Source organism: Vanessa cardui, chromosome W (genome assembly GCF_905220365.1).
Source record: "Vanessa cardui chromosome W, ilVanCard2.1, whole genome shotgun sequence".
NCBI classification, from domain to species: domain Eukaryota; kingdom Metazoa; phylum Arthropoda; class Insecta; order Lepidoptera; family Nymphalidae; genus Vanessa; species Vanessa cardui.
In genome coordinates, this window is record NC_061153.1 from 987,712 (window position 1) to 1,000,788 (window position 13,077).

At 39.7% G+C, this 13,077-nt stretch overlaps 1 long non-coding RNA gene across 2 annotated transcripts; it reads right to left on the reverse strand.

The window, feature by feature from the left end:
- Window positions 1-2,553: 2,553 nt before the first annotated feature.
- On the reverse strand, window positions 2,554-12,800 carry LOC124542685. Of its 2 annotated transcripts, none has more exons than XR_006967344.1 (3): window positions 12,683-12,800; window positions 11,680-11,750; window positions 2,554-2,662 (listed from the first exon to the last, which is right to left on the reverse strand). It is a non-coding gene; the product is annotated as an uncharacterized LOC124542685 (long non-coding RNA). The 2 variants fall into 2 exon arrangements; XR_006967343.1 differs by lacking the exon at window positions 2,554-2,662 and adding an exon at window positions 9,811-9,924.
- Window positions 12,801-13,077: the final 277 nt, after the last annotated feature.

Genomic DNA, 13,077 nt, shown 5'->3' on the forward strand with positions numbered 1-13,077 from the left:
ACTTAATTTATTCAAAAATCAATAAATAAAAATGCATTTTTTCAAACGTTTGTCACGCGACACAAAACGCTCCTGATTGACCGGGCTAATGATGAAGTCACTTTCTTGTAAACTTTGCTTTTCTACTGTATGTGCCACAGATTAAAATACAGCACAGTGACATCACCGACCCCATTGCAGCGCCATATTGTCAAAGTATCGTTTTCGCGCGTTATTTAAATATGAAATTTTTAATATGATATTTTTCGGCAAATATGTACTAGAAACAAAAAAATAAACTTTTACTGAGTCCCTTAACCTCTACTAAATAATATAAAATGGATTTTAAAAACCAGTCAAATAGCCTATTGTGACGATGGCGTTCTGGATGAGCGATATATAAGATAATCTATTTTTATATTAACATCATAAGTTCAACAGAGCAATGAATCATTTTCATCTAACCAGTGCTTCGAACGCCTTAAATTTTTTATCGAAAACAAAAACCGGTTTTATGATATAACTTGAAACTCTATGAATCGAGTTGAAGGACGAAGAGACCGTTAATATTTTCGGTCGTTGAATATTTAAAATTCATTCTTAAACATAAAAAAAGCTTCAAGTGACTCTAGTAAGCGACTTGCTTTATTTATGTGCTGTGCCCGTAACCTTGTACGCGTTTGAATTTGACAAAAAATATATAATTGTAGCCTAAGTTACTCCTTATTATATCAGTTATCTGCCAGTGAAAGTCCCGTCAAAATCGATCCAGCCGTTCCAGAGATTAGCCGGAACAAATAGACAAAAATTGTAAAAAATGTTATTTTGGTATATGTACCGTGTATACATGTGCATTGAGTATAAAGGGCTATTTTAATATTACAAACAGACACTCCAATTTTATTATACGCATAGACAGTAAATAAATAAAAATTTTAACAAAAAGAAAAACCGACTTCAAACAAAACACTTTTAAAACAAATGAATATGCACGAAAAAGTAATAAAAATAATTGCGTATTCAACATATTTTTTAGAGTCCTCCTAAGATAAATGAAATGAAAAATATTAGACTACTTAAAAGTAAATTTACGATTATATAACGTAGTTATAGTTATTGGTATATTTGGAGCCGGTGTCAGCCACGGTGCCCTTGCCCCAACAATCAAAAGAAAGAAGCGATACGAGCCCCTTGATTGATCCAGTATATTATTGCGTAAAAGGCAATTTGTAAAAAACATATTTGTTAAAGTATTCTCGTATTGTTTTTTGATAGATATACTGTAGGGTTTTATTAGCTGACACCGACTCCAAATATAACAATAATTATAACTACATGATATAATCGTTAATCGACGTTTAAGTAGTCTAATATTTTTCATTACATTTAACTTAGGAAGACTCTAAAAAATATGTTGAATACGCAATTATTTTTATTACTTTTTCGTGCATATTCATTAGTTTTAAAATAGTGTTTTGTTTGAAGTCGGTTTTTCTTTTTGTTAAAATTTTTATTTATTTTTTGATTTTAAGTGAAGCTGATGTTGACTAACTAATTTTTTTTAATATGGATAGATTAAGCGTTCCGTTTATATGAGTCAGAAACTACTTCGAGGACAATTTCAAAGGAAACTTGCGAATAAAGCAAAAATAGACTTTCGAAAATGCGGATTTAATACGTCACGCGGCATAAACTACAAGGATCCCTCGAAAGAGCTGTAATCGAACTCAGCAAAAAAACTTTGAAAAAGACCAACTATATTTCGTACATCATATGACATCACATCACATACACAAAATTTGATTAAAGATAGTAAGAAATTCTGCTCCATATCGCACCTTATTTGTGAGCCGTATAGGAGTTCCATCACTACATAGTATAAAACAAAGTCGCTTTCTCTGTCCCTGTATCTTTAAATCTACGCAACGGATTTTGATGCGGTTTTTTTTTAAAATATAGTGTGATTCAAGGGGAAGGTTTGTGTATATAATACATGAACAATATAGTAAAGAAACACTGATCATTTTAGAAGTTTGCGATGTGATGTCGCAAATAAACAAATTATGTAGTATATTTAGTATCAGTATTGCACCCGTGCGAAGCCGGGGTGGGTAGCTAGCATATAATACATATGTATTTATTAAACTTATATATATGTATTTTGTTGTATATTATTTGTATTATTTAAAGATTAATTTTTAGTTGCTTAAGAATAAAACATGCTTGTTTGCACCATCCCGTTTCCCACAGACAAATTCTTACTCTAAAGGGTTGTCTGTAAGAGATTGCTTTAAGCAATAAGGCCGCCTTTGCACGATTCTCTTTTTTGTTATATGTTCTTGTCATGTACACTGTATATTTTGTCTTTGTGTGCAATAAAGTGTTTATAAAAATAAAAATAAAATACAATTGTTGGAGTCGATAGCTCGGTGGAGAAGAAAATAAAGTGGACTGTAGAAAATGTTGTATTTTGCGATCAACGTAATACAAGTTAAGTAAGATGGGAACGTGATGCGTGTGCGCGTCGAGCGATGTTTCAGGCGTCGGCCGCCGCGGTGCCCCCCCTGCCGTTCGGGCAATGACCGCTGCGTCCCTTTCTGTAGTACGCGTGCCTCTCACTCGCTCCATGTTGAGTGGATGACTCAACATACTCCCCCGGTTGAAGTGTCTTCAACAGCAGTGACTGGAAGAGGGCAGATGGTATTAAAAGCACGGCGTAAGACGCCTCTACGTGTGCGGATGTCGGCAACCCTTCCGATACCATCCTTTCCTGGGAGGACCTTTACGATACGGCCCACTGGCCACTTCAATGGAGGTGATGTCTTTTCCTTAATGACAACAAGATCACCTTCCTTTAGCTCGCCTGAAGACCGGCACCATTTGGTTCGTTCCTGAAGCCATACGACGTATTCGTTAGAAAATCGATTCCAAAAGTGTTGCTTGAGGTATTCTATATTCGAAACCGTTGCAAGTTGGAGACGTTGGAGCTGTGGACTTATGAATGTGGCAGCATGATTAAAGGTCGCCCAATAAGAAAGTGTGAAGGAGTCAAAGGGGTAAGGTCTGAGGGATCATTGGAGAGTGGAGTTAAGGGTCTTGGATTTAGGATGGCTTCGACCTGAATTAAGCACGTAGTCATCTCCTCGAAAGTTAAATAGGTCAAGCCTAAGATGCGCCTAAGGTGATGTTTGGTGGACTTGACTGCAGACTCCCAAAGTCCTCCGAAGTGAGGAGTATATGCAGGAATAAAAGAAAAGTTTATACCTGTATCAATGGAACTCAATTGCAAATCTTGAGAAAGAAGGCTAGCCAGCTCGTTTAAGGCACCTACAAAAGTAGTACCGTTATCAGAGAAGACGTTACGCGGCTTTTTTTTTATGGCATAGGTGGCAAACGAGCAGGAGGCTCACCTGATGGAAAGTGACTACCACCGCCCATGCACATCTGCAATACCATGGAAATACCTCGCAGGTGCGTTGCCGGCCTTTAAGAAAGGAGTACGCTCTTTTCGTGAAGGTTCCCATGTCGTATCGGTTCGGAAAAACCGCCGGCGAAAGCTGGTTCCACAAAGTAGTTGTACGAGGCAAAAAATGTCTGAGAAATCGCGCTGTTGTGGATTTTCGGACATCAAGGTGGTGCGGGTGAAACTTAGAATTTTGGCGAGATGTCCGAAGGTGAAATTCAGCAGCCGGGATTAATCCGAACAATTCCTCGGAACATTCCCCGTGAAAAATTCGGCAGAAGATGCAGAGTGATCCGACATCTCTACGCAAAGTCAAAGGATCAAGGAGATCGGAAAGGGCTTGATCGTCGATAACTCGAGCCGCTCTACGTTGAATGCGGTCAAATGGAAGGAGCTGGTATTGGGGAGCACCCGCCCAGAGGTGAGAGCAGTACTCCATGTGAGGCCGAATTTGCGCCTTGTAAAGTTTTAGGCGATGGGCCGACGTGAAATACTGTCTCGCCTTGCTGAGCACACCCCGCTTTTTTGAAGCCAATTTGGCTTTGCCTTCCAATTGACCGCGGAACTGAACGAGGCTCGAAATATCAACGCCAAGTATTCCGATACTACCCGTAGCGGCTATCGGAATGTTCTCAAATTGTGGAGATACGACAAATGGTGTTTTTTTAGCGGTTAACACGCAAACTTGCGTCTTTTTGGGGTTGAAATGAACTAGATTTAGTCGGCCCCAATTCGAGACTTCGTTTAACGAAGATTCGATTTCAGACACAAGTTTGTTCCGGTTCTCTTCGACGTTTTCCCGAGAAATATTAGCGCGGCCGGTGTATAAGGTGTCAACGGTACTGTCGTCTGCATAGCAGTGAATGTTCCCGATTTGCAACAAATCATTGATATGCAGAAGAAACAGAGTGGGTGATAGAACGCAGCCTTGTGGAACACCAGCATTGACGAATTTTAAGTCGGAGCATGCACCGTCGACAACGACCTTGATGCTCCGATCTGCCAAAAAACTGGTAATCCAATTGCATAATTTCCCGGGAAGCCCATAGGAAGGAAGCTTCGAAAGAAGCGCTTTGTGCCAGACGCGATCGAAGGCCTTCGCTATGTCCAAGCTGGCTGCTAATGCCTCCCCCTTGCTCTCAACTACTTCAGCCCATCTATGAGTAAGGTAAACTAGAAGATCACCGGCCGGCCGACCCCGACGGAAACCGTACTGGCGGTCGCTAATCAGCTGGTTCTCCTCTAGATACCGCAGGAGCTGGCAGTTAATAAGGGACTCTATTACCTTGGAGAGCAAGGAGGTGATGGCTATAGGCCTATAATTGGACGGATCTGAGCGTTTGCCTTTTTTAGGGATCGGGTGCACCAAAGCTGTCTTCCAGGAGTTCGGGACGACGCCTAATGTGTAGGATTGCCGGAAAAGACGCGTTAAGACCGGTGCCAACTCGGGAGCACATGTCCGTAGCACGATTGGAGGGATGCCATCAGGTCCACTCGACTTATGAATATCCAAGGAAAGAAGTGCTTTGCGAACTGCAGTTTGCCGGAATTTAACCTCCGGCATCGTGGTATCACACCGCGGAATTGTCGGTGGAGACTTTCCTTGGTCATCCAGAGTCGAGTTCGACGCGAAGAGAGAGCCTAAAGATCAGCTTTCTCTTTCGCGGTATGGGCCAATGACTCACCGTCCCTGTGCAGAGATGGAAACGAAGGCTGACAGAAATTCCCTAAGACAGCCTTAGCGAGAGACCAGAACGCACGTGTTCCTGAAGGGAGGCGCACCAATCTTTCGCCAATTCTGCCAATGTACTCCGTCTTCGCCCCAGCAATCACGTTTTTGAGGGACCTAGAGGCAGAGTTATAATCCTTTTTGAATGCGCTGGTATTTACATCACGAGACGCAGATGCATTAGCCCAGGTTTGATAGCGTTCCCACTTTCGGCGTGATATCGTTTTGCAGAAGCGACCAAACCAAGGCTGGGACTTGCCAACTATGGGTACTGCAGAGTAAGGAATGAATAGTTCCATACCCTGAAGCACCACATCGGCAACAGAGTCAGCAGCAGCGTTCGGATCATCCGACGAGAAACAAATCTGTATCTTACCCATGGGTAAGATGCAAAAAAAGACCGCATCCCATCCCAATCTGCTGACTTGTAGTGCCATACTCGGCGGCACCCAACAAAGCGAGGCCGTGAGTACCACACAACCGGCACTGTACTCCGGACGAGACAGTGATCAGACGAGCCCAGAGGGGGATCGACGATAACCTGATAGCTATCCGGATGCGAAGTCAACAGAAGGTCCAACAGGGAAGGTGTATGATCCTCCACATCCGGTATTCGCGTTGGCGAGTTGACCAGTTGTGTCAGATCATATGCTAGAGCGAAGTCCAGAACAGATCTACCCGCATGATCGGTGGTGCGTGAGCCGAGCCATTCAGCGTGGTGGGCATTAAAGTCGCCCAGAATAAAGATCTCTGCAGATGGAGTCTGCTGCAGCACGGAATCTGTAGCCAATTGGACGTGCTCAACCAGTCGGTCGGTTTCGGCATTACCGCTATGGGACCTATAAAGGCACGCATAGATTCGCGGATGGTCATCGCAGTCTACACGCAGTCAGATAATCGATGCCTGTGTTTAATTACACAAATTCTGATTTGGAAGTTGCAAATTTATTTGAAATATTTTTTGATAACATACCTAATAAAATAACATCTCATTTAAAATCATCTACATTAGATGCAGCTAGATTATTAAATAAACATGTTTCTAAATGCGTTATTGATTTTTCTTTTGAAACAGTTTCTGCAATAGATGTTATAAAAGTATTTAAAACACTCAATATTAAAAAAACTAACGACGTATGGGGCATTTCGGTAAAATTCATAAATAACATCATACACGATATTGCTCCGTATATAGCAGTAATTTTTAACAAGAGTTTGGACACGGGTTCTTTTCCTAACTTGTTAAAATGTAGTAAAGTCTTACCACTTTTTAAGAATGGAAATAGGAGCGATCCCAGTAATTATTATTTCAATACTCCCATCTTTAAGTAAAATTTTCGAAAAAAATATTTTAAATCAACTTCTTATCCATTTTGGTACAAATACCATTTTTCATAGTGAGCAATTTGGTTTTACAAGAGGTCGATCAACAACTGATGCGGGAATTGCGCTTCTTAAGCATATTTACGATGCTTGGGAGAAATCACAGAATGCTATTGGAGTATTCTGTGATTTATCTAAAGTATTTGATTGTGTAGCACACGAGACGCTTCTTTATAAGCTCAAATATTACGGCGTTAAAGGTAGGGCTCTTGATCTCATTGCTTCATACTTAAGTCAAAGAATTCAGCAAGTTTTCATTAATGGAATAAAGTCTACTGGATCTACGCTAAAAATAGGTGTTCCACAAGGTTCAATTTTGGGTCCCTTTCTATTCCTAGTATATATAAATGACCTTCCTTTCTTTGTTAAAGGTATTTGTGATATAGTATTGTTTGCTGACGATACTTCATTGATTTTTAAGGTTGACAGGAAAAAAACTGACTATGACGATGTGAACGGTGCCTTATCACAGATACAAGATTGGTTTAATGTAAATAATTTGGTTTTGAATACTCAAAAAACAAAATGTGTAGTTTTTACCCTACCCAATGTTAGGAAGCAAAATTATAATATATCTTTAAGCGGTGGCCCGCTTGATGTAGCCGATACTACCGTGTTCTTGGGAATAGAATTGGATTCCAGACTTCAGTGGAGTCCCCATTTGTCTTCCCTAACAGGGAAACTCAGCTCCGCAGCATACGCGGTTCGAAAAGTTAGACAACTAACTGATATTGATACCGCTCGTTTAGTTTATTTTGGTTATTTTCACAGTATTATGTCATATGGCACATTACTTTGGGGTAACGCTGCAGACATTGAATCTGTCTTTATTTTACAAAAGAGAGCAATTCGGTTTATTTATCATCTTGGAGCTAGAGACTCTCTTCGGGATGTTTTTAACAGAGTAGTAATACTCACTGTTGCGTCGCAATATATTTACAACAATATCATGTATATTCACAGTAACATTGATAACTTTGATAAAATCAGTGATAAACATTGTATATGCACTAGAAGTAAGGATAAGCTTATAACGCCAAGTTTCCGACTCCGCAAAGTCAATAAATCTTTCTTGGGGCAAGGTATCCATTTCTATAATAAAATTCCACAGACATTTTTAACTTTGCCGTCTCGTAAATTCAAATCGTTCATAAAAAATACATTTGTGAAAAAGGCGTATTATTCGATACAAGATTTTGTAGATGATAAAAAAGCGTGGAATTAATACCTGTGGACTTTCAGGCAGGATATATTAATTTAATAATTGTATTAACTTAAAAATTAACTAACATGACTGTATTTTTTTAAATGTTGAAAAAGAGTAACTACTGAGTTTCTTGCCAGGTTCTTCTCGGTAGAATCTACTTTCCGAACCGGTGGTAGCTTCACTTAATTGTTAAATGACGATTCAAAAGTGCTTGTAAAAGCCCACTTGAATAAAGTATACTTTGATTTTTGATTTTTGATACGTCCTGTCCTTCAAGGCTGCCGAGGCGTCGAGAACAGATATCATCTCTGACGTAAACGCATACCCCAGCTCGTGGCACAAAGGAATGTTCCAATTTGTACCCGGGGTACGAAAGAAAAGTCGTATCGGCAGGAGAAGATATCTGGGTCTCGGTTAGAAAGAGCAAGGCCGGTTTCGCCGTTTCCAGATGGTAGTGAACGGCGGCGAGCGCAAAATTCCCCCCCCCCCAGAATTCGGAGGGCAGCCTGGGCATCCCTGCTCAGGTCCTGAGCATGGATGCCCAGAGAGGGATTCTCCACCTCTGTCGCTGGTGGTAATTTAACCATATTCTGCACAACCATCAAGTTTTGGGGGGGAGGGGGATTGGGCCTCCGGAACTCTCACTTACAGGGCGAAACGCGGTAGCATAGCTACCACTTTACGCTGATTTTAAATGAGAGAGTGGTACTTCCCCGGGCGTGCCGGCCCATTCGGCTGTAACCCGAAGGTATACAGCGTGGCACTACCACTAATTTCCTCTCCGAGCAATAAAACGACTCATCGCGGCTAAGAAAGCTTTTTTCGTGAGGTCAGAAACAAGCTCAAGGTGGACTGCTCGTGTTGCTAAGCACACTAACACACAAATAAAACTTTTAATGAGTCTACAACCCCTACCTTTACGATCAGCTATCATGATAGGACCGGCGTAATCCACCCCTGTATCTAAAAAGGGAAACTCTAGGTGAAGGCGCTGCTCTGGTAAGTTACCCATAATCGGTCGAATTGTATTAGCCTTAATCCTACAACATCTAACGCAATGATGTGTAACCCTTTTTGCTAAGTTTCGTCCCGCAATAGGCCAATAGCGATGACGAATAGTGGCAAGTAGCAATTGAGGTCCGGCATGCATTAGTTTGATATGGTACATGTTAAATAATAATTTACAAATGTGGTGAGAGCTTGATAAAAGAATGGGGTGCTTAACGTTATAATCGTAAAATGAATTTTTAAGTCTGCCTCCTATGCGAATTAATTTTGTATCCATGTCTAAGAACGGTGATAGGGATAACAATTTATTTTCTGCAGGTAACGGTTTACCTGAAATTAACAATTTGTATTCTTCGGGAAATGACTCCCGTTGACTATGTTTGAATATTTGATTTAAAGATAAATTTAATTCAAATGACTTTAATGAACCGCATTCAGATGACTGTTTTTTACATTTATTTATAAAACGCAAGATATATGAAACGACTCTCTGTAATTTACTAAAATCTGAATAATAATAGTGCTGTGTACGTCTGTAATTGGTACATACATCAGATAAGTGTCAGTTTTATATGTTTAATTTTAAGTGTTTAATGTATGTAATGTTGATGTGCCATTCAAATAAATAAAAGAATAAAAAATAATTAGAATATAAAATTTAAAAACATGTTTTCTTGTTTAATGTCAACATGATGAGAAACTACAGTTTCAGATATATTATTTGATAATTGATGAAGAAAATTAGGCCAAGAAGATGGACTTTTTTGTAAAAACTGTGGGCCTGACCACCGCAAAGATGATGACAACTTGTCAGCTCTAAGTCCGCGCGAAGCCAGGTCTGCGGGGTTCTCAAGAGACGGAACGTAACGCCATGAACATGTCCCGACAGAATCTTGAATTTCGCAAACGCGATGACGAACAAAGGCTTTAAGTTGAGTTGGCGATGTAGATAGCCAACCCAAGACGATTGTAGAGTCACACCAAAATATGGACTCGTCGATATTTAGAGTCAATGATTGACATACCTTTGTATAGAAGCGTGACCCTAATAATGCAGCGCAAAGTTCCAGCCGAGGCATCGTGGTTGGCTTGATGGGAGCCACCTTACTCTTAGCAGTAAGAAGATGCACGTGAACTCTGCCATCCAATGACTCGCTGCGAACATATACACATACACCATAAGCCTTTTCAGAGGCATCTGAAAACACATGGAGTTGTATAGTTGTTAGCAAGTCACAAACCACCCATCTAGATATTTGTATGGCATTTAAACGGGGTAAACTTGTTTGAAAATCGCACCAAATATTATGAATGTTAGCTGGAACAGGCTCGTCCCATGAACTTTTAGCAAGCCAAAGTTGTTGCATAAGTATTTTTGCTTCAACTATGCAAGGAACCACAAGATCGATGGGGTCAAAAATTTGTGCGATGACTGATAATATTTGACGTTTTGTGACGTTATCAGTGGAAGTTAAATTAATAAAAAATGAAAATGTGTCACGAGAACACTGCCAGTTAAGACCTAATGTCTTAGACATCTCATTGTTGCTAAGATCTACGATATCTGATATACCATGATTACCGCATAGAGACTCTAGTACTTCGTGTGAGTTAGACTGCCATTTCCGTAAATTATATCCAGCTGTCTGAAGAACAGCGATGATTTACGGTAGCTGTAACAGACGAAGCACCAGATAAGTAATCATCAACATAGAAGTCATGAGCTATGGTAAATTTAATTGCTTGATCTCTACTTTCTTCAGCGAGTTGAATTAAGCATCTAGTGGCTAAGAAAGGCGCTGAAGCAGTGCCATACGTCACAGTGTTTAAAGTGTATGTTTTCAAAGGATGCATAGGGCTCTCTCTCCAAAATACTTGTTGTAAGGAACGCTGGCTACTACTTACAAGTGTTTGACGATACATCTTCTCGATGTCCGCGCTGACTACAATTTTATGCTGACGGAAACGAAGGAGAATTGTTAGCAAATCATCTTGTAAAGTAGGGCCAATCATTTGAATGTCGTTTAATAATTTACCTGTAGTTGTCTTCGCGGAGGCATCAAACACGACTCTTAATTTTGTGGTAGAGCGCAACTCTTCTAAGACACCGTGATGAAGCAAATAATATGAAGGCTCAGATGTAGAGCCGCTTACCTGCTCTATATTCTCGCTCATGTGCCCTAAGTCGATGTATTCTCTCATGAAGTTTATGTAGAGATTTTTAAGATGACTATCTCGCTCCAGACGACGCTCGAGTGATAACCTCGACGTTTGGCCATGGCTTTTGAATCCCCGAGCACATCAGGCGACTCTTTAAAGGGTATACTTACGACGAAACGTCCATCTGGATTACGATAAGCAGTATCTTTAAATAATTGTTCGAATGATCGTTCTTCAGAGGTTAAATTATGTTTCATAGATACAGAATCTAACTCCCAAAAACGGCTTAAGTCGGGTTGCATATGATCAACAAGCATACATAACTCAGAAGACGAATTATAATGAGCGACTGAACCCGAAATGAGCCAACCAAATTTTGACTCTAGCAAAGTGGGCAAATGTTTACCTAATGCAATACGATTCGCGCCTATTATGCTCCAAAAGACTTCCGCGCCAACAAGTATGTATGTCTATTGACGACGGAACATGGTAGTTAGGATCGGCAAGAAGAATGTTCGTAGGTATAGGTATACTACTTACGTCGATATACGTGTTAGGAATTGAAGATGAAATTTTTGAGAGAACTAGGCAATTAATTTTAATTGTGAAATCTCCCTTGAAAAATTGAATGGAGATTGAATAAGTTTGCGAACTATCAGATGTTTGTTGATTAATACCAATAACCCTAGAAGGATTTTTATAAGTAGAAATGTGAAGCTTACGAATTAAGCTATCGGAAATGAAATTAACCGTGCTTCCATTATCCAATAAGACTCTCGCAGTATGGAGGTTGCCCTTGGCGTCCACCACCTTCACGAGCGCTGTGGAAAGGAGAACAACGGACGAATTAGACGAGTTACAGAAAAAGAAATGTTTGGTGTGTCGTGGGAAATTGCACTATTCTCTATATGAAGTAAAGTGTTATGTTTTTCACGACAATATTTGCAATGGCCTAATTTGCACTTCGAGGCATGATGACCTGGACGAAGACAATTAAGACATACTTTGACTTCGTGAGCTTTTTAATGCGTGATTGTACAGATAAGTTTTTAAATTTTGCACATGCATGCATTTCACAGGACATGATATATTTTTTTATTTTCAGTTGATACTACGAAACCTTTAGATCTATTATTAATGTTATTCTTAAATTCGCTTTTCAATTTTAATGAATTTGACTCCTCTAGAGTCTCTAGCAAGTCAGCTCTATTACTTAAAAATGAAATAAATAGTGAAAGTGTAGGAGGCTCAGACAAGGTATTTCTGTGCTCTTCCCACTCACGACTCGTTACTTGGTCTAACTTGGATGCCATAATATATATTACTAGTGTGTCCCAGTACTGAACAGGTTGATCAAGTGTTGAAAGGGCTCTCAGATTTTTATTTGTTGTGTCGATAATGTGACGTAAACACTTACTGGACTCTCTGCTGATTACGTAGAGTGCTTGCACATGGTTGTTGACAAGTAATCTTTTATTGTCAAACCTCTCACAGAGTAACCGCCAGGCAGCGTCGTAATTATCTGATTTAAAGTCTAAATTGTCTATAACTAATAATGCACTACCCTTTAATGAAGGTCGAAGATATTGTAACTTATTTATATTATCAATGTTATTATTATTGTGAATTATTGAAATAAAAGTATCTCTAAATTCCAACCAATCATGATAGCTACCGGAAAATTTTGGCAAATCAATCTAAGGTAAACGTACTGAGCTTTGTGTGTGTGTGTGTTATTAGCACAAGAACCCACCTCGGAATTGGCATCCGCCTTGAGAAATTGTCGAGAACTGCTTATCAGCTGGCGCGCAGAGGCCACCAAGTTGTAGAACTGAGTCTCAAATTCTTCACGCTCCGTATATTGTTCGTCAAGAACGTCCGCCAACGTTTCCAAGTCATTCTGTAGTGCGTCGTATTTTTCGTATAAGCCTTCGAAAATGTTAAGTCGATATTCAATTTCAATGACTTGCAATTCACTTAACTTTTCACAAGATTTTGAAAAATTGATATAAGATGCAAACTGAGTAAGCTTAGCTTTTATTGATGCACGCTTCTTAATTAAGCTTTTAAAATCAGACATTTTTTTTTAGAAAATCTGAGCAAAAATAAAAATAAGCAAATCTTAACTAGCCTATTAAGCAAAGTCAC